Genomic DNA, 24,368 nt, shown 5'->3' with positions numbered 1-24,368 from the left:
AACAGTGTACATTACAATTATTATTCCTATATTATACTGTGTAAGAGTAGTGAAGCAGTAGAATTACTTTGTGGGGGAGACAGAAACCATGATTGGGTGGACATAAGTGTATAGTAATGCGATCGAGTGTGAGTTGGAGAAGAAGATGAGTATCAAGAAGTGAAATGAAATTGGGAGGGGCAGGGGTGGGGGTGGTAGAGGGTGAAGGGTGAAAACGGCTCTTTTTTTCATGTAATTTCTTGAAATATTTTATGTAGTGTCTGGTTTGCAATATTTATTTTGTCATTGAGCAACTGTTTATTTTGTGTTAATTCTTTGTGCGTGTGGAAATTTTCTTGGAAAATACTATAGACTTATGTCTATTCATCATGACTTCTGCCTCCCTCTCAAAAAAATAAAAAGGTACTACTCCTTCACTACTCTCACACATTATATAATTACACAGCAACATAATTAAATAGAATTACACACTTACAGTTACATAAAATTAAAAAAAAAGAGAAATAGTATAGGTCAAAGACAGACTAGTGGCAATGTTACAATGCAGCACTACAAAACACAAACCAAAATACATACTTTGAAGTGTAAAAATAAACAGAAAACAATGGGGTGCGAAAAAGTGTGCTGTGTAAAACATAAGGAATCCATAGTTCCGCTGAGCAACCAAAACTTAGACCACAACTATCAGTGTCTAACGAGGAAAAACTGCAATTATGTGCTAGCAGATGGCATCTCCAAATGTAGGTCAGAAACCAAGCGAAAATCACCGGAAGTAAAATCCAAAATACTGTTAACGAATTGTGTTTCAATCTTAAAAACAAATCAAGTTATAAATATCTTTAATTACAGGTCACTGATCATGCTTTACCTCAACAAAGCAAAACGCGTCTTGTGAGAAAAACACGGATTTACTTGTAGTTGCAACGGCAGAACGAAAGTACCTTCACGAATTGTAAAGCAGCTACGGACAATAGGGCCACACTTAGGTTGTTCGCAGATGATGCTGTAATTTACCGTCTAGTTCAAAATGGCTCTGAGCACTATGAGATTTAACAACTGTGGTCATCAGTCCCCTAGAACTTAGAACTACTTAAACCTAACTAACCTAAGGACATCACACACATCCATGCCCGAGGCAGGATTCGAACCTGCGACCGTAGCAGTCGCACGGTTCCGGACTGCGCGCCTAGAACCGCGAGACCACCGCGGCCGGCTTACCGTCTAGTAAGGTCATCCGAAGACCAGTATCAGTTGCAAAGCGATTTAGAAAAGATTGCTATATGGTGTGGCAGGTGGCAGTTGACGCTAAATAACGAAAAGTGTGAGGTGATCCACAAGAGTTCCAAAAGAAATCCGTTGGAAGTCGGTTACTCGATAAATAGTACAATTCTCAAGGCTGTCAATTCAACTAAGTACCTGGGTGTTAAAATTATGAACAACTTCAGTTGGAAAGACCACATAGATAATATTGTGGAGAAGGCGAGCCAAAGGTTGCGTTTCATTGGCAGGACACTTAGAAGAGGCAACAAGTCCACTAAAGAGACGGCTTACACTACACTCGTTCGTCCTCTGTTAGAATATTGTTGCGCGGTGTGGGATCCTTACCAGGTGGGATTGACGGAGGACATCGAAATGGTGCAAAAAAAGGGCAGCTCGTTTTGCATTATCACGTAATAGGGTAGAGAGTGCGGCAGATATGATACGCCAGTTGGGATGGAAGTCATTAAAGCAAAGACGTTTTTCGTCGCGGCGAGATCTATTTACGAAATTTCAGTCACCAACTTTCTCTTCCGAATGCGAATGTATTTTTTTGAGCCCAACCTACATAGGTAGGAATGATCAGCAAAATAAAATAAGAGAAATCAGAGCTCGAACAGAAAGGTTTAGGTGTTCGTTTCTCCCGCGCGCTGTTCGGGAGTGGAACGGTAGAGAGATAGTATGATTGTGGTTCGATGAACCCTTTGCCAAGCACTTAAATGTGAATTGCAGAGTAATCATGTAGATGTAGATGTAGATGTAGAAACTTCAAAAATAATAGGACAACGGTGCTTAAATCCTAAGCTGTTCCGAGCAAGAAGACTGTCCCAGAACTGATAACGAAAAACAAAAGGTGCACTGTGCCTCATTTATTTACAAATGAATGTCGTAATTCTCATCAATCATCAGCGTTTGCTGTTCAATGTATGACAATATCTAAGTTTGATATTCAGATACAATTGCTATTCAGAAAGTAAGGAACGATCTGTCAAAAAACAGAAACCACAGTGGTTAGCAAAAATGTTTTATTTTCAACAGTTAGCTGCACCTTCCAGCTACTTCTATACATAGGCTCCGCTCTGACTTAGTCATCTGTTGTAGCGTTGTAGCCGGCCGGAGTGGCCGAGCGGTTCTAGGCGCTACAGTTGCAGGTTCGAATCCTGCCTCGGGCATGGATGTGTGTGATGTCCTTAGGCTAGTTAGGTTTAAGTAGTTCTAAGTTCTAGGGGACTGATGACCTCAGAAGTTAAGTCCCATAGTACTCAGAGCCATTTTGTAGCGTTGTACCAGCTTTCCATTACCCTCGCCATAGAAGGCAGCCATCTGTGATCTCTGACAATTTTCTACGCTGGACTGCAGTCTGTTGTCTGTGCCAAAGTGCTGTCTTCAGAGGTTTGTCTGAGCAGAGAAGAAAATCATTTGGAGCCAAGACTGGGATGTTTGCCGGGGGATCAAACACTTCCCATCGAAAACGCTGCAGGAGGGCCTTCACTGCCCCTTCAATGAATGGCCGAGAAGGAAATGCATGACAGTTATGTATTGCAGTGTTGCATGAAATCAGGCGAAATCTCTCCGCAGGCACCAATGCCTGGTGGGAGACACTGTTGTTCAAGGCATCGTCCCGTAATCACTGTGCTCTCAGAGGTGAGAAGAGCTACGTCATGCTGTCTGCAGACATACTAGAGACATTGTCCAACAGATCCGATTCATCGTATTTTTCACTGTGGTTTCCATTTCCTTACTTTCCGAATAGCCGTTGTAGTTACACTTGCTTGGGTTTTGCTGTTTATAATTTCGCAATTTTTCCTAATCCCGCTCGAAATTTTGCTTCAGTTTCTGCAACCAAGGCCATATTTGAAGACAGGATGGAGATAAACAAGTAACAGAGCAATACTGCCTAGCCAGTTTGTATGTCTTCTAAAATGTTTTGTTACACTGACAACCCCACCTCGGTCAAGTACCTTGACCACAAGGGCGAAAGTGAGGTGGCTGACCGATGGGGAGACTTGCCGATTGCTTCTCCAGCAGCGGATGTGAATGGCCTCCAGCAGGCTGGAAGCTGTCGCGCCCTTAGAGACAAAAGAGTTTAGCTGACCACTCCATCCCCGCCCCTTGGTGCCTGCGACGGCTGATAGCGGCTCCCGGTTAGACAGGGGGTGCAGGAGGAGGAGGGGGGGGGAGGGAGGTGAATCGTTTCGACGCCCCTCCGTCCGCCGAACTGCTCGTAAAACAGGCCGCTCAGCCGCCATCGCTATCCGCTACTTTGTGGACACACGCCCGCTTCCTGTCCTCTGACGCCTTCGTCTGTCTTCTCAACACAGCCGCACAAGCAACCAACGTCTACGTTGCTGTCCTGTTAAGAGTATACTATGAGGAAGTTATACAAAGAACGATTAATATCAAGAACACTAAAACAAGGATAATAGAAGATTTCTAATAGCATATGCTTCACAGCTGGTCCTGTGGCTATAGACGTGTCGTTGTAAAGTCGGAGTAATTACACTACTGGCCATTAAAATTGCTACACCAAGAAGAAATGCAGATGATAAACGGCTATTCATCGGACAAATATATTATACTAGAACTGACATGTGATTACATTTTCACGCAATTTGGGTGCATAGATCCTGAGAAATCAGTACTCAGAACAACCACATCTGGCCGTAATAACGGCCGTGATAAGCCTGGGCATTGAGTCAAACAGAGCTTGAATGGGATGTACAGGTTCAACACGATACCACAGTTCCTCAAGAGTAGTGACTGGCGTATTGTGTCGGCCACCATTGACCAGACGTTTTCAGTCGGTGAGAGATCTGGAGAGTGTGCTGGCCAGGGCACCAGTTGAACATTTTCTGTATCCACAAAGGGCCGTACAGGACCTGCAACATGCAGTCGTGCATTATCCTGCTGAACTGTAGGGTTTCGCAGGGATCGAATGAAGGGTAGAGCCACAGGTCGTAACACATCTGAAATGTAACGTCCACTGTTCAAAGTGCCGTCAATGCGAACAAGAGGTGACCGAGCCGTGTAACCAATAGTACCCCATACCACCACGCCAGATGATACTCCAGTATGGCGATGACGAATACACGCTTCCAATGTGCGTTCACCGCAATGTCGCCAAACACGGATGCGACCATCATGATGCTGTAAACAGAACCTGGATTCATCCGAGAAAATGACGTTTTGCCATTCGTGCACCCAGGTTCGTCGTTTAGTACACCATCGCAGGCGCTCCTGTCTGTGATGCAGCGTCAAGGGTAACCGCAGCCACGGTCTCCGAGTTGATAGTCCATGCTACTGCAAACGTCGTCGAGCTGTTCGTGCAGATGGTTGTTGTTTTGCAAACGTCCCCATCTGTTGAGTCAGGGATCGAGATGTGGCTGCACGATCCGCTGCAGCCAAGCGGATAAGATGCCTGCAATCTCGACTGCTAGGTACGAGGTCGTTGGGATCCAGCAAGGCGTTCCGTATTACCCTCCTGAACCCACCGATTTCATATTCTGCTATCATTCGTTGGATCTCTACCAACGCGAGCAGCAATGTCGCGATACGATAAACCGCAGTCGCGATAGGCTACAATCCGACCTTTATCAAAGTCGGAAACGTGATGGTACGCATTTCGCCTCCTTACACGAGGCAACAGAACAACGTTTCGCCAGGGAACGCCGGTCAACTGCTGTTTGCGTATGAGAAATCGGTTGGAAACTTTCCTCATGTCAGCACTTTGTAGGTGTCGTCACCGGCGCCAACCTTGTGTGAATGCTCTGAAAGCTAATCATTTGGATATCACAGCATCATCTCCCTGTCGGTTAATTTTCGCATCTGTAGAACGTCATCCTCGTGGTGTAGCAATTTTAATGGCCAGTAGTGTACATTACTGTCTTGTTATGAGTATACTATAAAGAAGTTATACAAAGTAAAATGAATATCGACATCACTAAAACGAGGGTAATGGAAGATTTCTGATAGCATATGCTGCATAGCTGGTCCTGTGGCTCTAGACGTGTCGTTGTAAAGTCGGAGTAATTATGTTCGTTTCTAAGGAGACGCTAAAATGATGAATGGTGCAGGTTATGACGGTTGACTCTGAGCGTAAATAAACGTAACATACTGTGCATACGTAGAAAGAGAAACCCACTGCAGTACAACTGCACTATTGATGACAAATTGCTGGAAAGGATATCTGCAGTGTAGTATAAAGTATCTAAGTACGGGGTGTTCAAGAAGTCTCTCCGCGTGCCGTATGATTGTTCGCCTGCCTGGGTTCCTTCCCTTCAAGTGGATGCTACGGTCGCAGGTTCGAATCCTGCCTCGGGCATGGATGTTTGTGATGTCCTTAGGTTAGTTAGGTTTAAGTAGTTCTAAGTTCTAGGGGACTAATGACCACAGCAGTTGAGTCCCATAGTGCTCAGAGCCATTTGAACCATTTTTGAACCTTCAAGTGGACTCTCCCCACATTTCACTGTTTCGTTTATCTCAGCCAGCGTCAGTAGTATCGTTGGTGTGTTTTGTTACGTGTTGATGTGATCAATTAAATTTAGTTCCTTTGTTCGTTTGTTTCGTTTTTGTCACTGTTAAAATGCTAACCATTGAACAAGGTGTGTTTTTGGTCGAACAAGTGTTCAAAGCTGGCGGTAAATACACAGTTTCAGTTCGTCAAACATTCAATTCAGTTTTCCCGGAGACAACACTCCCACATCGTGATACTGTGCGAGATTTGATTAACAAATTTCGTAGTACGGGTTCAGTGACAGATGCACCGAGAAGTGGTCGTCCTAGCGTTTTGTCTGAGGATAAAATATTCGAAATTTGCGATAAAATGTCCACGAGTCCGAACAAGTCAGTAAGAAAACTCCCCCAGGAAATCGATGTTAGTGTCGGAATGGCTCACACAGCTGTAAGGAAAAAATTAGAACTCTTCCCATACAAAGTGACAGTCGTGCAAGAACTGAAAAATACTGATCATGGCAAGAGAGTGCATTATTGTCAATGGTTCAAAAATTTCGTTCAACAAAATGAAAGGGATATTCTTAATGAAACGTTTTTCACTGACTAGGCGTGGTTTCATTTATCCAGGTACATGAACTCGCAGAATTCTCGTATGTGGAGTACTGCAAATCGATTGTGTATTCATGAGGAACCACTTCATTCTGTGAAAATAGGAGTTTGGACTGCAATTCCTAGACGTTGGATTGTGGGTCCTATATTTTTCAACGAAACAACAAACGCACGACGATACTGCAGTGATATTCTGTACCCATTCATAGGAGAACTAGTGTTAAGTGAAATACTGAACGGTTATTTTCAACAAGATGGTACAACCGCTCATACAACTCGCGTTTCAGTGTCACTGCTTGCTGATGTTTTTGGTGATCGCATAATTTCACAGGGACTTTGGCCTCCACGATCGCCGAACATAACACCGCCAGACTTTTACTTCTGGGGTGCAGCGAAAGCAACTGTCTATAAAAACGGTCCAAAAGCCATCGATGAATTGAAAACTGCAACACCCACTTGCACTGCCTCCGTTGCAGAAGAAATGTTACAGCTTGTTTTTGGAAACATGTTTAGACGAATTGAATTGTGTATTCAACAACGGGGGGGTGGGGGGGGGGCACTTTCAACATTTAATGTGAAAATTTGTAAGTAAGAATGAATATTCAATAAATTAATAACTTGTATTTCACTGAGTTTCATTTCGGTAAATTCACTGCGGCATACGGCAGGCGCCGCTAACAATCATACGGCACCGCGGAGAGATTTTTTGAACAACCCGTATAACTATCCAGAGCTACCTTAAGTGGAACGCTACAGTAAAACAAATAGTAGGAAAAGCAGACGCTAGAATGTAATCCAAAGCAAGAATCTTAACTCAGCCACAAAGGAAGTTTCTTACAGGCCGCTTGTTCGACCGATTATTGAGTATTGTCCATCAGTGTGGGATCCTTGTCAGGTAGGACTGATACACGAGACAGAGAAGATCCAATGACGGAGGGCGCGGGATCGTTTAGTCGGCGCGACAGCATTACAGAGCTGCTCAACAAACTCCAGTGGCACACGCTACAAGAGAGCCGTTGTGCATCGCGTAGAGGTTTACTACTGAAATTTCAAAACACAACTATCTCCATCTACATCTACATGGTTACTCTGCAATTCACGCTTAAGTGCCTGGCAGAGGATTCATCGAACCATTTTCATACTAATTCTCTACCGTTCCACTCTCGAATGGCGCGTGGGAAAAAGGAACACCTGAATTTTTCCGTTCGAGCTCTGATTTCTCTTGTTTTATTATGACGATCATTTCTCCCTACGTAGGTGGGTGTCAACAAAATATTTTCGCGTTCGGAAGAGAAAGTTGGTGATTGAAATACCGTAAATAGACCTCGCCGCAAAGAAAACCGCCTTTGTTTCAGTGACTGCCACCCCAACCCGCTTATCATATCAGTGACACTCTCACCCCTATTGCTAAATAACACGAAACGAGCTGGCCTTCTTTGCACTTTTTCGATGTCCTCCGTCAATCCTACCTCATAAGGATCGCACACCGCGCAGCAATATTCCAGCAGAGGACGGACAAGTGCACTGTAGGCTGTCATTTTAGTGGGTTTGTCGCATCTTCTAAGTGTTCTGCCAACAAAGCGCAGTCTTTGTTCCGCCTTCCCCACAATATTATCTATGTGGTCTCTCCAATTTAAGTTGCTCGTAATTGTAATTCCTAGGTATTTAGTCGAACTGACAGCCCTTAGATCTGTGCGATTTATCGTATACCCAAAATTTATCGTATTTCCTTTAGTACCCATGTGGATCACTTCGTACTTTTCTTTGTTTAGTCCCAATTGCCACTTTCCTCACGACACAGGAATTCTCTCTAGATCATTTTTTAATTGGAATTGATGGTCTAATGATTTTCCTAAACGGTAAACTACAGCGTCATCTGTAAACAATCCAAGGGGCTCAGTTTATGACCTAGATCATTTATGTAGATCAGGAACAGCAGAGGGGCTATGACACTACCTTGCGGAACGCCAGATATCACTTCTGTTTTACTCGACGATTCACCGTCTATCACTACGAACTGTGACCTCTGTGAGAGGAATTCACGAATCCAGCCACACAACTGAGACGATACTCCATATGCACGCAGTTTGATTAATAGTCGCTTGTAAGGAACGGTATCAAAAGCCTTCTGGAAATATAGGAATATGGAATCGATCTGAGATACCTTGTCGACAGCACTTATTACTCCATGGGAATAAAGAGCTAGCTCCGTTGCGTAAGAACGATATTTTCTGAATCCGTGTTGGTTATGCATCAATAAGTCATTTTCGTCAAGGTGATTAATAATGTTCTATATGCTCCAAAATCCTACTGCAAATTGAGGTCAGTGATATGGGTCTGTGCTTAAATGGGTTACTCCTATTTCCTTTCTTGAATATTGGTGTGACCTGTGCTACTTTCCAGTCCTTAGGAACAGACCTTTCGTCAAGTGAGCGGTTGTGTATGATTGCTAAGGAAGGCGCTATTGTCTCTGCATACTCTGAAAGGAAGCTGATTGGTATACAATCTGGACCGGAAGACTTGCCTTTCTTAAATGATTTGTTTCGCAACACCTAAGGTATCTACTTTTATGTCACTCATGCTAACAGCTGTTCTGATTTCGCATTCTGGAATATTTACTTCGTCTTCTTTCGTGAAGGAATTATGGAAAACTGTATTTAGTAATTCGGCTTTAGTGGCAGCATCATCGGTAACATTTCCATCGCTATCGCGCGGTGACGGTATTGACTGTTTTTTACCACTGGGAAGAGTCAGACAATACATTACGTCTTCGCACATACATCTCACAAAAGTGACCAAACTCGAGAAATTAGAGATACTACAGAGGCGTACTGACAATCATTCTTCTCAAGTGTGATTTGCGATTGGAATAAGGAAGGGGGAATCACAAGAAATTGAATAAAAACTCCTTCCGTCATGAAATTACACGACGCATTTCGGATACAATGGGCCCATCTTCAGGTACAAATCATCTAATACAGAATTTACATTTGCTACGAGTGAGCAAGAGCAAATGTAAATCATTTAGTAGTAGATTTACACTTGAAGGTCAACCCAGAGGGTCCGAAATGCGTCGTGTAATTCAACAAAACACGAAAAAAATCGTGACTGAAGGCGTTTTTATTCAAACTTTCCGTGTGTTGAAAACAATCACATTTACAGCCGCAAAATATGGATAAGTTTTTTTTTTAAAGGTGAAAGGGCGATCAGTTAGTGGTATCAGTAGTATCCTAGGCCAAGCACCGTTAGTTGGCTTGTGAAGTACAATGTTGCAGGAATCTCATTGTGACTTCGATCTTCAGCTTGGAAGTTAGCAGGTTGAAATTACATGTTTGTTCACTGGCGCAAAGCAACTGCAAAGTTGTGTGTTGTAAGCATTGGACACCAGTCTTGACCCTTTCTACTGCTTTCTACTCCGCCCACTGCCACAGCGGCAACACAACTAGCGTACGACCCCCGAACTACAAACTGTGATACAAATGCTTCTGCTTCGACATGTTTTGTGTCGCGATTCTGGCTTGACTCTCCTTCACGTTGTGTGGCCTTTGGTAGTACCGCCTGACTGAGAAGAATTGGTCTGCGTCAAGATGGCTGGACCAGTAGAGAAGGTTCAAATGGCTCTGAGCACTATGGGACTCAACTGCTGAGGTCATTAGTCCCCTAGAACTTAGAACAAGTTAAACCTAACTAACCTAAGGACATCACAAACATCCATGCCCGAGGCAGGATTCGAACCTGCGACCGTAGCGGTCTTGCGGTGCCAGACTGCAGCGCCTTTAACCGCACGGCCACAGTAGAGAAGGATTCATTGTCCATATAGTCCTTGGTGAATAATCATCGGGTGAACACTGTTATGCAGGTAACACAACTCCATTGCAGCAATCGCGATCCAGTATTAAATCCCAACCTATAACTGTACTTCCTGAACAGAAGACCAGCCACAGAGTGAAGAAGGCGAATGGGCCAGTCACTTACATCACCAGACGACAACGATTTTATCTACTACTGCGTCAGTCACTGTGACAGAAGACTGTCCAAGAAAATATTTCTTTTACTAAGTCTAATGACAGCGATGGAAAGAACGATTGATAAACAGATTCATTGGTTTAGAAGGAAGGTGCTGCCATTGACTGATGGTATTGTAGACTCTTCCAGTGCACCAGTCATTGTCACCATGAACACATATGACTTTGAGAGACAGCAAGTTACTCTCTCACCTATTTTTCGCATAAGGAAAATTATTAAAGATCTTATTACAACCTGGCACAAGTTGAGTGAGACTCTAGAAAGTTAACAGTCTGAGCAGATGTTGATGGAGCCTGGTAGGGCACTAAAAGCATGAGGTATTTTTATGATTCTTAGCTCATAGAAACGGATTGTAGGCAGATGAAAGCAATTGGTGGTGAGCCCATCCCTTAGTAAATCTTGCCAGAAAGGCCCACAGCCGTACAGGGCAGACAGGGCAGCCCTTCATCAAAACAGGGCTCCAGCAGAACAATGCCGTGATACCTGCTGCAGTGCCAGCAGAAGCCTGGGCTGCGGCGATGGCCTAAGGGAACATGTCTATCCAGTGGAGTCATAAACCGGGCAATGTGTGCAGAGCTACACACAATAAGAATTCACATGTTTTCGTGTTTGCCAATAGTACAAGTAGGTCGGTGAACTCTTCCCTGTCCTCCCCTGGTAATTGAGTGTTCAGCGCCACAGAATATCAATCCGAAGGGCCCGGGTTCGTTTCCTGGCTCGGTGGGAGATTTTCTTCGCTCAGGGATTGGGTGTTGTGTTGTCCTAATCATCATCATTTCATCCCCATCGACGCGCAAGTCGCCGAAGTGGCGTCAAATCGAAAGACTTGCACCAGGCGAATGGTCCACCCAACGTGAAGCTCTGGTCACATGACATTTATTTATTTATTAACACTTCCTTTGGCTGCCTGTGTTGTATAAGAAAACTGCAGCGTCTGAGAAACATTTAGAGACAGAATCTTTATTACACCTCATAGCTAGGACTAACAAGCTCCAAAGCACAGGCCATTTAGATAAAGATCTTTGAGATCTTGCCCATGGGAAGAGACACAACTTCAGAGAAAATATCTCTTCTCCCTCTGCAAACACTTAAAAAATCCAGTAATTGGCGGGTCTTTTTTTTTACACACACAGGTTTCTTAGCCTTTGCCCTGCTTCAACATGAATTTGTGCCGTGGTCTGGGAGGGGGGATTTAGCACGTCTAGAGCCCCGTGATTTGCTCAAAATGGGATGAAGGTGGTGTCGTTCGTGCAGTTTGTGAGAAAACGGAATTTTTTTCTGGAGAGGTGCGAAGCACTGGGGTGCGGGACTTTGGTCTGGTAAGGGACTCTAGTCGAAGCTCTGGCATGTGTGGTTGGTACTTGGGACCTGTCCTGGGACTGATTTCACTTGCGAATAGTTTAGACTGGGGAGCCTCTGGTGAAGTTCTTACTGTACCGAAAGTGGGACTTCAAACGTCTCGAACTACTCGTTTGCTGAGGGCACACTTATTCATGTTTGGTTTACCAGTCTTGACATTTGGTATCTTTGTGCACTGTGTCGTAAAGTGAGCCAAATTGGTCCTTGGTACGACCAGCGAACGGGTGTGTTACACACTGAAATCTATTATGATTTCAGGGCTCTGGTAGACAGTAAATTGCGGTGTCTGCTTGATCGCTAGACTGAGACATTTTTGCGTTTCTTTCGTGGCCGCGATGGATTCACAGGTGCCGCCTCCACGTCTCACCTCCTCTGCCGCACACATCTCGCCAACTGCAAGACACGTCACCGCACCAAGTTTACAGGGTAACGTACTGCCACTCTGGCATTGTCAGGGGGTACAGATCTCAATCGCTACTTGCTCTCAGCTGCACCTATGTAGAGAAACTTCAGTAGATTTGATCAATCAAAATCTGCTCTGTGCCAGATCAATTCAGCTTGCGTTATTCACATTTCTAGGGCCAGAGTACTTGACTCACTGGTCACCTAGTTAAACTGTCTTTGCCAACCAGGATCCACCCAGTGGAGCATTAAATCACCTGTTAGTTGTTTAGGGTATTCAATCTATAACTTGTGTAGTATAATTTACGTCTTGTTTGAAAAAATAAATGTTGTTAGTACACTAAATTTTGCCAACTTCTTATCCATCACCTCGCGCACGAAGAGGTAATTCCACTTGCAGATGGCACATTCCACAAAGCTTATACCTTCCAGGATAAGCACCAGCCATCAATTAACTGGTGGCCATGTGATGATAGCAAGCCAAATATCTGATTTTCAGAACACGCATCATTCCTTTATATTAAAAATTGTTTAAATACAGTATAATTGCATAGTATGTAATTTGTTTAAATTTATAGCTATATGGGTTTATTTCATAAAACATTACTATGCTTCATGTTTTATCCACTATTTCATTTATATAAGTGAGATACTGACAGCCGGCCAGGGTGTCCAAGCGGTTCTAATGTCTACAGTCTGGAACTGCGAGACCGCTACGGTCGCAGGTTCGAATCCTGCCTCGGGGATGGATGTGTGTGATGTCCTTAGGTTAGTTAGGTTTAATTACTTCTAAGTTCTAGGGGACTGATGACCTCAGAAGTTAAATCCCATAGTGCTCAGAGCCATTTTTTTGAGATACTGACATTTGTAAGTAGTAAGTGATAAACGTTTTTTCTTTCATCGTATTGTGTGGGTTGTCAACGAGAAAAGGTTTCATAAAGGTTTGAAATTACGTCTAAACTTTGTTGCAAGTCTATAGGTGCTCCCATTCTCAAATACTAGATGACGTAAGTATGGGTTTTTCCGCGCATGTAAATGTCACTACAGATAATTCGGATTGTGGTTATGACATGTTCGACTTGCCTGCTATCATTGGCGATGATGTGGCGCAGACGAATAGCGAAATTCTGGAAGACACGCTGAAGTGCCAGAACATCGATGCTGTCGGTGACCTCCTGAATGGCTGTTCTCAGCTCAGTAATCGTTTGGAGTTATTGCTGTACACCTCGTCTTTAATATAGCACCTCTGAGAGGAGTCGCATGTGTTCAGATCTGGAGAATATGGCGGCCAGTCGAGGCCCATGCCAGTGGCCTCTGGGTACCTCAGAGCCAGAATGCACTCCCCAAAGTACTCCTCCAGGACATCGCACACTCTCCTGGTTCGATGGGGTCGAGATCCGTCATGCATGAGCCACATCTTGTCGATATCAGCGTCACTTTGGGTAACGGGGATGAAATGATCTTCCAAAATCTTCGTGTACCATTTGCTAGTCAGCGTGCCGTCAAGAAGTATCACACCGATTATTCTGTGACTGGACACTGAACACCGCACAGTAATCCATTAAGGGTGCGGATTGTAAGTCCCCCAAATGTGCCAGTTTTCCTTATTGACGAACCCAGCCTAATTAACGTGAGATTTGTCACTAAACCAACCATAATGCGCATATTAGTTACCATCATGTCCCATGGCCAACCATGCAGTTTGAAGGTCCTAACTCAAACCGTTCGGAAGTTACGACGATTTTGTTTCATATAGTTGAGTTATTGTCACCCTGTAGATACATACACGTATACATACATACACGTATACGTACATACTCGTATACATACATACACGTATACATACATATATACACGTATATATACATACATACATACATACATGTACATACTTAGTATGTACATGCAACTTCATAACTTGTATGAATTTCAACTATCCCTACAGGCCCAATCGAGCGATGAAATCACTGAGGCATGGGCTACAACTTAATCTCTGGCAAAGAAGGATGGTGGTGGTGGTGGTGCTGGGATTTTGCCTTGACGTGCCTAGTTTCTGTCAAAGTGAAGTAAAGCTCAAACAAATAACAGACACTGGCTTGGAGCCAGTTGATTTAAATCAACAGTGAAAGTTGAAATGTTGTGCTGGACCAGGATTCGAACCCAGGTCTCCTGCTTACTAGACAGATGCTCTGACCACTGAGCCATCCAGACAGAGTGATCATTCCAACTGCACTTATTACTGTAGGAGACCTCCATCAGACCCCGACTCTCAACTTATCCACACATTACAGATATAGTGATCCTTGCATTTCATCCCCATTACTATTCAATGAAGACGAAATGGCCAATGACTTCATTGCAGATGCACACCAGGCTCGAACTCTTACAGGAATCGTCGAAATGCTGTGAGTAATGAGGATGATATATATGTTGTTGTTGTGGTCTTCAGCCCTGAGACTGGTCTGATGCAGCTCTACATGCTACTCTATCCTGTGCAAGCTTCTTCATCTCCCAGTACTTACTGCAACCTACATCCTTCTGAATCTGCTTAGTGTATTCATCTCTTGGTCTCCCTCTACGATTTTTACCCTTCACGCGGCCTCCCAATACTAAATTGGTGATCCCTTGATGCCTCAGAACATGTCCTACCAACAGATCCCTTCTTCTAGTCAAGTTGTGCCACAAACTCCTCTCCTCCCCAATTCTGTTCAATACCTCCTCATTAGTTATGTGATCTACCCATCTAATCTCCAGCATTCTTCTGTAGCACCACATTTCGAAAGCTTCTATTCTCTTCCTGTCCAAACTATTTATCGTCCACGTTTCACTTCCATACATGACTACACTCCATACAAATACTTTCAGAAACGACTTCCTGGCACTTAAATCTGTACTCGATGTTAACAAATTTCTCTTCTTCAGAAATGCTTTCCTTGCCATGCCAGTCTACATTTTATATCCTCTCTACTTTGACCATCATCAGTTATTTCGCTCCCAAAATAGAAAAATTCATTTACTACTTCAAGCGTCTCATTTCCTAATCTAATTCCCTCAGCCACCACCCGACTTAATTCGACCACATTCCATTATCCTCGTTCTGCTTTTGTTGATTTTCATCTTATATCCTCCTTTCAAGACACTGTCCATTCCGTTCTTTTCAAGTCCTTTGCTGCCTCTGACAGAATTACAATGTCATCGGCGAACCTCAAACTTTTTATTTCTTCTCCATGGATTTTATTTCCTACTCGGAATTGTTCTTTTGTTTCCTTAGTGCTTGCTCAATATACAGATTGAATGACATCGGGGATAGGCTACAACCCTGTCTCACTCTGTTCCCAACCACTGCTTCTCTTTCATGCATATGTATTGTGTGTGTCCAAAAGAACAGATATTACATATATGACGTAAAGTTACCGTCAAACCTATGTTTGCTTTGGACTCTACAGTAGTTTACTAAGTATGTCCGTATCACAAGTCATTATGCCATTGCCTTCCTCTTATCCATGAGTGGAACTGCCCAGTCAGTTGCTTGGTTGGTTTGTTGGGGGAAGGAGACCAGACAGCGAGGTCATCGGTCTCATCGGATTAGGGAAGGACGGGGAAGGAAGTCGGCCGTGCCCTTTGAAAGGAACCATCCCGGCATTTGCCTGGAGCGATTTAGGGAGATCACGGAAAACCTAAATCAGGATGGCCGGACGAGGGATTGAACCGTCGTCCTCCCGAATGCGAGTCCAGTGTCTAACCACTGCGCCACCTCGCTCGGTACTGCCCAGTCAGTTAAAGGGTGGCCTACAGCTTTTAATATGTACGCCGAGCCACACTATAAATCGGCATTTTCCACATTAACAGACGCTTCCAGAGGTCACAATTCCGAGGACTGCCAAGGATATGCGCACGGACCTGTGGATAGGGCGCTCTGGTACTGGACCACTTAGCCACAGATAATTCCTCCTGTCACGAAACACATTTCAGCCACACATATGACCGTTTGAAATGAAGTGTTCAGAAACGATGGCGTAAAAGCAGACTGAATTTGACGGCGCGTTGCTACAGATCCTACCGCTGTACTGAATAAACATGCTGATACGCTATGCGTGAAGCGACAGGCTGGTCGGAGGACCGGAAGTGAGAGGAGAATCGTGAATATTTCATGAATGGGCGCGCCGCACATTACAAACATTAGCATTCCCCGCCCGGAGGATTGTTCGCATTCAAATTTCCACCCTAACTTCGTCACGGACTCTACTCTAAACTTGCACACAGCCTTGGAAGTTGATGTATACAATAGGAGACAAGGCTTATACTCTCGTAACGTATTAGTAACCTTGAAACACACAGCATCCTTTTCTTCTAATTATGAGGGCCTGCTGAAAAGTAATGCCTCCGAGGTCTTTTTTTTTTTTTTTTTTTTTTTTTTTTTTTTTTTTTTTTTTTTATTCTGCTCTCAATATCGGTTGAAGTATTCCACGTCATGCATGTTACTCCATCGACTTCTCGCTTCCCTGACGGAAGTTGCAACCGTATGCCGCTAGAGGACTCTAGCGTGTAACATGACGGAGTGTGACGTAACTGCATCACTGCATGAGAAACATCTTGCTGTAATCTTGTTTCCGTGGAACATTCCGGGCAACTGCAGACCACGTTCTGGGTTTCTACGTAGTACAGACGCACATCAAGGTCGCGCGCAGTGCTAGCAGGGAAGAGACCAGGACATATGTTGCACCTCCTGAGGCTTGAGGGACCGTTCAGAACCGTCGGTTTGTAGCTGGACTAACAAGGGAGTTTTCAGTGTCAATAAAATTCACCAACAACCGTAGACTTCAAAAGTGGTTCAAATGGCTCTAAGCACTATGGAACTTAACATCTGAGTTCATCAGTCCCCAAGAACTTAGAACTACTTCAACCTAACCAACCTAAGGACATCACACACATCCATGCCCGAGGCAGTATTCGAACCTGCAACCGTAGCAGCAGCGCGGTTCTGGACTGAAGCGCCATACACTTTAAGATATTTTATTTTATTCTGAAAGCAACCACTTTCGACATTTCATTTTGCTATTTGAGGCCCCATACCCTTCTATCCAAATAAAATAACTTGTCTTACCGTGCCATAAATTACTGGTTATCATGAATTCCAATCGTTATACAGTTGCTTCATAAGCACCTGTATAACGACTGGAATTCACTACATCCAGTAATTTATGGCCCTATCGACAAGTTCGTTTATTTGGATATAAGCGTATGAACCCTGAAGATGGCAAAAGGATATGCCGAAACTAGTTGCTTTCAGGATAAAATAAAAGGTCCTAAAGTATACAGCTGTTGGTGATTTTATTGACATTGAAAATTACACACATCAAAAAATGTTTTGCATCACCCCGGTTCCCAGAATTCCTTGAAGACAGACCTTGAGTATGGATGTTGTGTCACGGACACAACCCCTTTGATTGACCAGAGATGTCACTAAACCCGCCCAAAGATGTAAACAACCATGCATGAGCAGCGCCTATTACCCGGAGGGGGTCAGACAGCTGATCAGTTCCAGTCATTCCACCAGGAAGGAGGTACACGGCTCGTGTTGTCTGTAGTTCAACCAGGCCTAAACGGTCAATACCGCAGTTCTACTGCGTCCGCATTGTTACTTTGTGCCAGGAAGGGCTCTCAACAAGAGAAGTGACAGGCGTCTCGGAGTGAACCAAAGCGATGTTGTTCGGACACGGAAGACATACAGAGAGAGACAGTAACTGTCGATGACATGCCTCGCTCAGACCGCCAAAGGGCTACTATTGTAGTGGATGACGGCTACCTACGGATTATGTCTCGGAGGAACCGAGACAGCAACGCCACCATGTTGAATAATGCTTTTCGTGCAGCCACAGGACGTCGTGTTACGACTCAAACTGTGCGCAGTAGGCTGCATGATGCTCAACTTCACTCCCGACGTCCATGGCGAGGTCCATCTTTGCAACCACGACACCATGCAGCGCGGTACAGATGGGCCCAGCAACATGCCGAATGGACCGCTCAGGATTGGCATCACGTTCTCTTCACCGATGAGTGTCGCATATGCGTTCAACCAGACAATCGTCGGTGTTTGGAGGCAACCCGGTAAGCTGAACGCCTTAGACACACTGTCCAGCGAGTGCAGCAAGGTAAAGATTCCCTGATGTTCTGGAGTGGCATTATGTGGGGCCGACGTACGCCGCTGGTGGTCATGGAAGGCGCCGTAACGGCTGTACAATATGTGAATGCCATCCTCCGACCGATAGTGTAACCATATCGGCAGCACATTGGCGAGGAATTCGTCTTCATGGAAAACGATTCGCGCCCCCATCGTGCACATATTGTGAATGACTTCCTTCAGGATAACGACATCGCTCGACTAGAGTGACCAGCATTTTCTCCAGACATGAACACTATCAAACATGCCTAGGATAGATTGAGAAGCGATGTTTATGGACGACGCGACCCACCAAGCGCTCTGAGGGATCTACGCCAAATCGCCACTGAGGATTTGGACAATCTGGACCAACAGAGCCTTGATGAACTTGTGGATAGTATGCCACGACAAATACAGGCATGCATCAATGCAAGAGGAAGTGGTACCGGGTATTAGAGGTACTGGTTTGTACAGCAGTGTGGAACACCACCTCTGAAGGTCTTGCTGTATGGTGGTACAACATGCAATGTTTGGTTTTCATGAGCAATAAAAAGGGAGAAATAGATGTTAACGTTGATTTCTATTCCAATTTTCTGCACAGGTTCCGGAACTCTCTAAACCGAGATCATGCAAAACATTTTTGATGTGTGTACTTACCAACCGATATCCCCTGGCCATGATGGACCCACGAAGATAACAAGGGATTATTCCAACCTGGCATGTCGATACCTATCCTCACAAGGGAAGAATGCAACGAAAGCAATGCACTGTCAAAATTTTAGCTGCTAAGATGCACTGCAAGTATTTGTTTTTAATGTTAAAATTACTGATTTTTGCCACACAAAGAACCGCTTATAACAGCGGTTTGTACAGCCCTTACTGTCTAACGCCGAATCGGCGAATAAGCAGACGCAGCCGTGACGAGAGAACGTAGCACCGCGTAGAGTGAAGTCTAAAGCGCACACATTCAAATTTGAAGCACTTAAACCATATCATAAATGTCCCAAATCACTAATTTATTTTGAATAACCTGCAGTTCATATGGACAGTTATACTGACGACTTCCATCCATCGGGATTTCAATTTGTTGGTATAAATATTTCATAACAATTCCTATAGCACGGTCCTTAGGATAATGTCTTAGTAATGTATATTTTACTAAATATGAAACAGTTCCATACGTATTGCCTGTAATCGTCACAAAAATACGTAGTGTCTATTGAATGACGAAAAAAAACCTTTTCCTTACAGCAGGCGCACCTGATAAAAGAAAAATTAATGCATTCAGGCGCCTCACAGTAATTACTAGTTTTATTTAGAGGGAACTTGAATGGTCGTGGCCATTTTTCTGCATATTGTGCCGCGTACCAGGCATACATCATCAGGTTCGTAAAACGCGTTGATGCACACTGACAATGCAAATTTAGTAATACTGTTCCGCTGATAAACATGAAATGAGAAAGACCTGTCGCAAACTACATTATCCGATAATTTTCCGAAAAATTATTTTCACTGTTGAAAAACTTTTTTATCGAGAGGCTGAAAGGCACTATTAGTTTCGGGTGGAATCTCAATTATATTAACAATCTCTTCGTCACCCTCCTAAAGTCAGAGATGTCGTTATGTCCAGTTCAAGAATCCAACAAAAGCAATGACTTATTTTCTGCAGATGGTAAGAGGATTTTCCAGTTGTAATTAATCTGTCCCACTTTTAGAGATTTTGCTACGTGAATTACAATTTCTTTTTTTTTTAATTTTTGGTCTTAACTGCCCATGATGCTTCTGAAGAGAGGTATAAAACTGCGGAAACAGTACTTCACTGACACTTATCACTAGCATTGTTCTACATACACTGTGTGATCAAAAGTATTACGACACCTGGCCGAAAATGACTTTAAAGTTCATGACTCCCTCCATCGGTAATGTTGGAATTCAGTACGGTTTTGTCCCACCCTTAGCCTTGATGACAGCTTCCACTCTCGCGGGCATACGTTCAATCAGGTGCTGGAAGGTTTCTTGGGGAATGGCGGCCCATTCTTCATGGAGCGCTGCACTGAGGAGAGGTATCCATATCGGTCGGTGAGGCCTGGCACGAAGTCAGCATTCCGAAACATCCCAAAGGTGTCCTATAGGATTCAGGTCAGGACTCTGTACAGGTCACTCCATTACAGGGATGTTATTGTCGTGTAACCACTTCGCCAGAAGCCGTGCATTATGAACAGATGCTCGATCGTGTTGAAGTTGCTGTTCAACAGTGGAAAGCAAGAAGGAGCTTAAAACATAAACGTAGGCTTGTCCTGTGATAGTGCCACTCAAAACAAGGGGAGCAGGCCCCCTCCATGAAAAACACGACCACACCATAACACCACCGCCTCCCAATTCCACTGTTGGCTCTACACACGCTGGCAGATTGCGTTCACAGGGCATTCACCATACCCACATCCTTCCATCGGATCGTCACATTGTGTACCGTGATTCGTCACTCCACACAACGTTTTTCCACTGTTCAATCGTTCAACGTTTACACTCTTTACACCAAGCGAGGCGTCATTTGGCACTTTCCGGCGTGATGTGTGGCTTATGAGCAGCCGCTCGACCATGAGATCCAAGTTTTCTCGCCTCCTGCGTAACTGTCACAGTACTTGCAGTGGATCCTGATGCAGTTTGGAATTCCCGTGCGATGGTCAGGATAGATGTCTGCTTATTACACATTACGATCCTCTTCAACTGTCGGCGGTCTCTGTCAGTTAAGAGACGGAGTCGGCCTGTACTCCTTTGCGCTGTACGTGTCCCTTACCGTATCCAATTCAGTATTACATGGGGAACATTGGACCTAGGAATGTTTAGGAGTGTGGAAATCTCGAGCACAGACGTATGGCACAAGTGACACCCAATCACCTGACCACGTTCGAAGTCCATGAGTACCGCTGAGCGTGCCATTCTGCTCTCTCACGATGACTAATGACTACTGAGGTCGCTTATATGGAGTACCTGGCAGAAGGTGGCAGCACAATGCACCTAGTATGAAAAACGTATGTTTATGGGGGTGTCCGGATACTTTTGATCGCATAGTGTAAATGTGTCACAGCATGCATCGACTGCACAAGCGACTCTCATTTTTTCGCTCGAAATAATGAATTGTAGTTTACTAGCAGTTCTTGAACGGTAGTTAACTGTATGGTTTTATAAACAGCATTTAAGGGGTAATAATGAGGTTCACTCTCGTTTTGCTTTATTAATGACATCAGCTCTACACATTTATTTCAGCGGTACTTAGTAATTTTGCAAAATGAACTAGTTAGAAGAAGTCTGGAAACAACTAATGGTCATTAGACTTGCAATTGGGAGCAACAATTCTCGTAGATATCCGACGGTGAGTGCGCATTGACTCTCACCAGCTGTTCTAAGTCTTCCGAACAGTTTTTCTTTCACACTTTTGTGAGTTGCATTTTGGCACATATTTCATACTTAGTGTAAACCTTTATTCCCTTTATATACTACGGTATGTTGATGATTTTCACTTATGGACCGTCTGACAGCAACTGAATAAAACACAATTTTAGTGTCATACGCGTTTCGCCTTTATTTTCTGCAAGGCATCATCAGTGGCCTGTAATATGTACATATGTTAGCTATTTTATTTACATTTTTGTCACTGTGCCTATAGGTTATAAACAGTTCTGGTGGTTGGTATTTCCTATTAAGTAGTAATGTTTTGAATTGTACTTACAGGTTGCGTAGACAGTTTCTTACATATTACGCTCCTGTTGCATTTTTGGTCTTGTTCTTCTTCCTATGAGCGCCAATTTGCAGTGGAATGCAGAAAAAACAGCAAATTGGCGCTCATAGGAAGAAGAACAAGACCAAAAATGCAACAGGAGCGTAATATGTAAGAAACTGTCTACGCAACCTGTAAGTACAATTCAAAACATTACTACTTAATAGGAAATACCAACCACCAGAACTGTTTATAACCTATAGGCACAGTGACAAAAATGTAAATAAAATAGCTAACTTATGTACATATTCCAGGCCACTGATGATGCCTTGCAGAAAATAAAGGCGAAACGCGTATGGCACTAAAATTGTGTTTTATTCAGTTGCTGTCAGACGGTCCATAAGTGAAAATCATCAACATACCGTAGTATTACGCGCAACTGAGGAGAACAGGACCAAAAAATTGAAGATGTCCCTTTATATAGTTCACGTTCAGATTTTTCGCAGCGCAAAACGAAGGACAGAAAGCGCTTTCTGTTGTCCCGACACCATTTTTACTAGAACTGTAGTGGGCGCACACTGCTGCTACCTAGCTGAAAACATGTAAAACTCGAGAGTTTGCTCTTTCCAGTTGTACGTTGTTCACGCACATATCCCAAATAACATAACAGTAATGATTTTTTTTTTATCAGATGAATCTTTTTGATATACCCCGTATTTGGGGAACCTTGTCGTAGTTGCCACACCCGCTGTTAACGGATATGGTGTGCATGCGCATAGGAACAGCTCGATCATGTGGATACAGGAAGAGTTTCCAGTCGTGATCTCTTTGCACGCTGCTTCATGACAGCACTTACCGCAGAACTGGTTCTGCTCATCGTGTGATACTGGGAGGGGAAGAGATTCGGTAGCCTTCATCTGAGAGAGCGTATCAAGCATGTCTCAACCTGCAGCATCAGAAAATCGGTTTTCCGTGTCAGAATGCAAATTTTGTTCGTCGAACGGAGATTGGCGGCTGAGTCGCGTTTCGAATCGACGACGTGACGCACCGCCTCTCGCACTCCTCTCTCTCCCGGTGCAACGACCAGGGCGCTTGATACGTCACTCAAGTGAAATCGTCCATCTCTACGAATAATCTTACCGACGAACCAATATCTCCGACCGACAGCACGACGAGGTAGGCTCACGCTTTTCCAGTAGAAACTGGACATCAGATAATCTCAGACACAAGCCTGCAAACGCACAGATGGGATATGATACGGGAAACGCAAAGCATGCGAGGTTTATACCAGAACAGTATACGTTACTAGGAAAAAAATTACACTACTAGCCATTAAAACGGCTACACCAAGGAGAAACGCAGATGATAAACGGGTATTCATTGGACAAATATATTATACTACAACTGATTTCTGATTACATTTTCACGCAATTTGGGTGCATAGATCCTGAGAAATCAGTACCCAGAACAACCACCTCTGGCCGTAATAACGGCCTTGATACACCTGGGCATTGAGTCAGACAGAGCTTGGATGGCGTGTACAGGTACAGCTGCCCATGCAGATTCAACACGATACCACAGTTCATCAAGAGTAGTGACTGGCGTATTGTGATGAGCGAGTTGCTCGGCCACCATTGACCAGACGTTTTCAAGTGGTGAGAGATCTGAAGAATGTGCTGGCCAGGGCAACAGTCAATATTTTCTGTATCCAGAAAGGGCCGCACAGGACCTGCAACATGCGGTCATGCATTATCCTGCTGAAATGTAGGGTTTCACAGGGATCGAATGAAGGGTAGGGCCACGGGCCGTAACGCATCGGAAATTTAACGTCCACTGTTCAAAGTGCCGTCAAAGCGGACAAGAGGTGACCGAGACGTGTAACCAATGACACCCCAAACCGTCACGCCGAGTGATACGCCAGTATGGCGATGACGAATACACGCTTCCAATGTGCGTTCACCGCGATGTCGCCAAACACGCATGCGACCATCATGATGCTGTAAACAGAACCTGGATTCATCCGAAAAAATGACGTTTTGCCATTCGTGCAACTAGGTTCGTCGTTGAGTACACCATCCCAGGCGCTCCTCTCTGTGACGCAGCGTCAAGGGTAACCGCAGCCAAGATCTCCGAACTGATAGTCCGTGCTGCTGCAAACGTCGTCGAACTGTTCGTGCAGATAATTGCTGTCTGTCAAACGTCCTCATCTGTTGACTCAGGGATCGAGACGTTGCTGCACGATACGTTACATCCATGCGGATAAGATGCCTGTCATCTCGACTGCTAGTGATACGAGGCCGTTGGGATCCGGCACGGCGTTCCGTATTACCCTCCTGAACCCACCGATTCCATATTCTGCTAACAGTCATTGGATCTCGACCAACG

The 24,368-nt window shown here is 44.2% G+C and overlaps 1 protein-coding gene and 1 non-coding gene across 2 annotated transcripts in view; one reads left to right on the top strand and one right to left on the bottom strand.

The window, feature by feature from the left end:
- LOC126428111 (corticotropin-releasing factor-binding protein) overlaps positions 1 to 24,368 on the top strand; it is a 1,025,460-nt gene that overhangs the window by 647,594 nt on the left and 353,498 nt on the right. The gene's annotated exons all lie outside the window — the stretch shown is intronic.
- On the bottom strand, positions 14,244 to 14,316 carry Trnat-agu (transfer RNA threonine (anticodon AGU)). Its single transcript has one exon. It is a non-coding gene; the product is annotated as a tRNA-Thr (tRNA).

This window comes from Schistocerca serialis, chromosome 12 (genome assembly GCF_023864345.2).
Source record: "Schistocerca serialis cubense isolate TAMUIC-IGC-003099 chromosome 12, iqSchSeri2.2, whole genome shotgun sequence".
In the NCBI taxonomy this organism is placed as follows: Eukaryota; Metazoa; Arthropoda; class Insecta; order Orthoptera; family Acrididae; genus Schistocerca; species Schistocerca serialis.
Note: the sequence above shows the minus strand (reverse complement) of the source record. Positions and strands in the feature narration are given on the sequence as shown.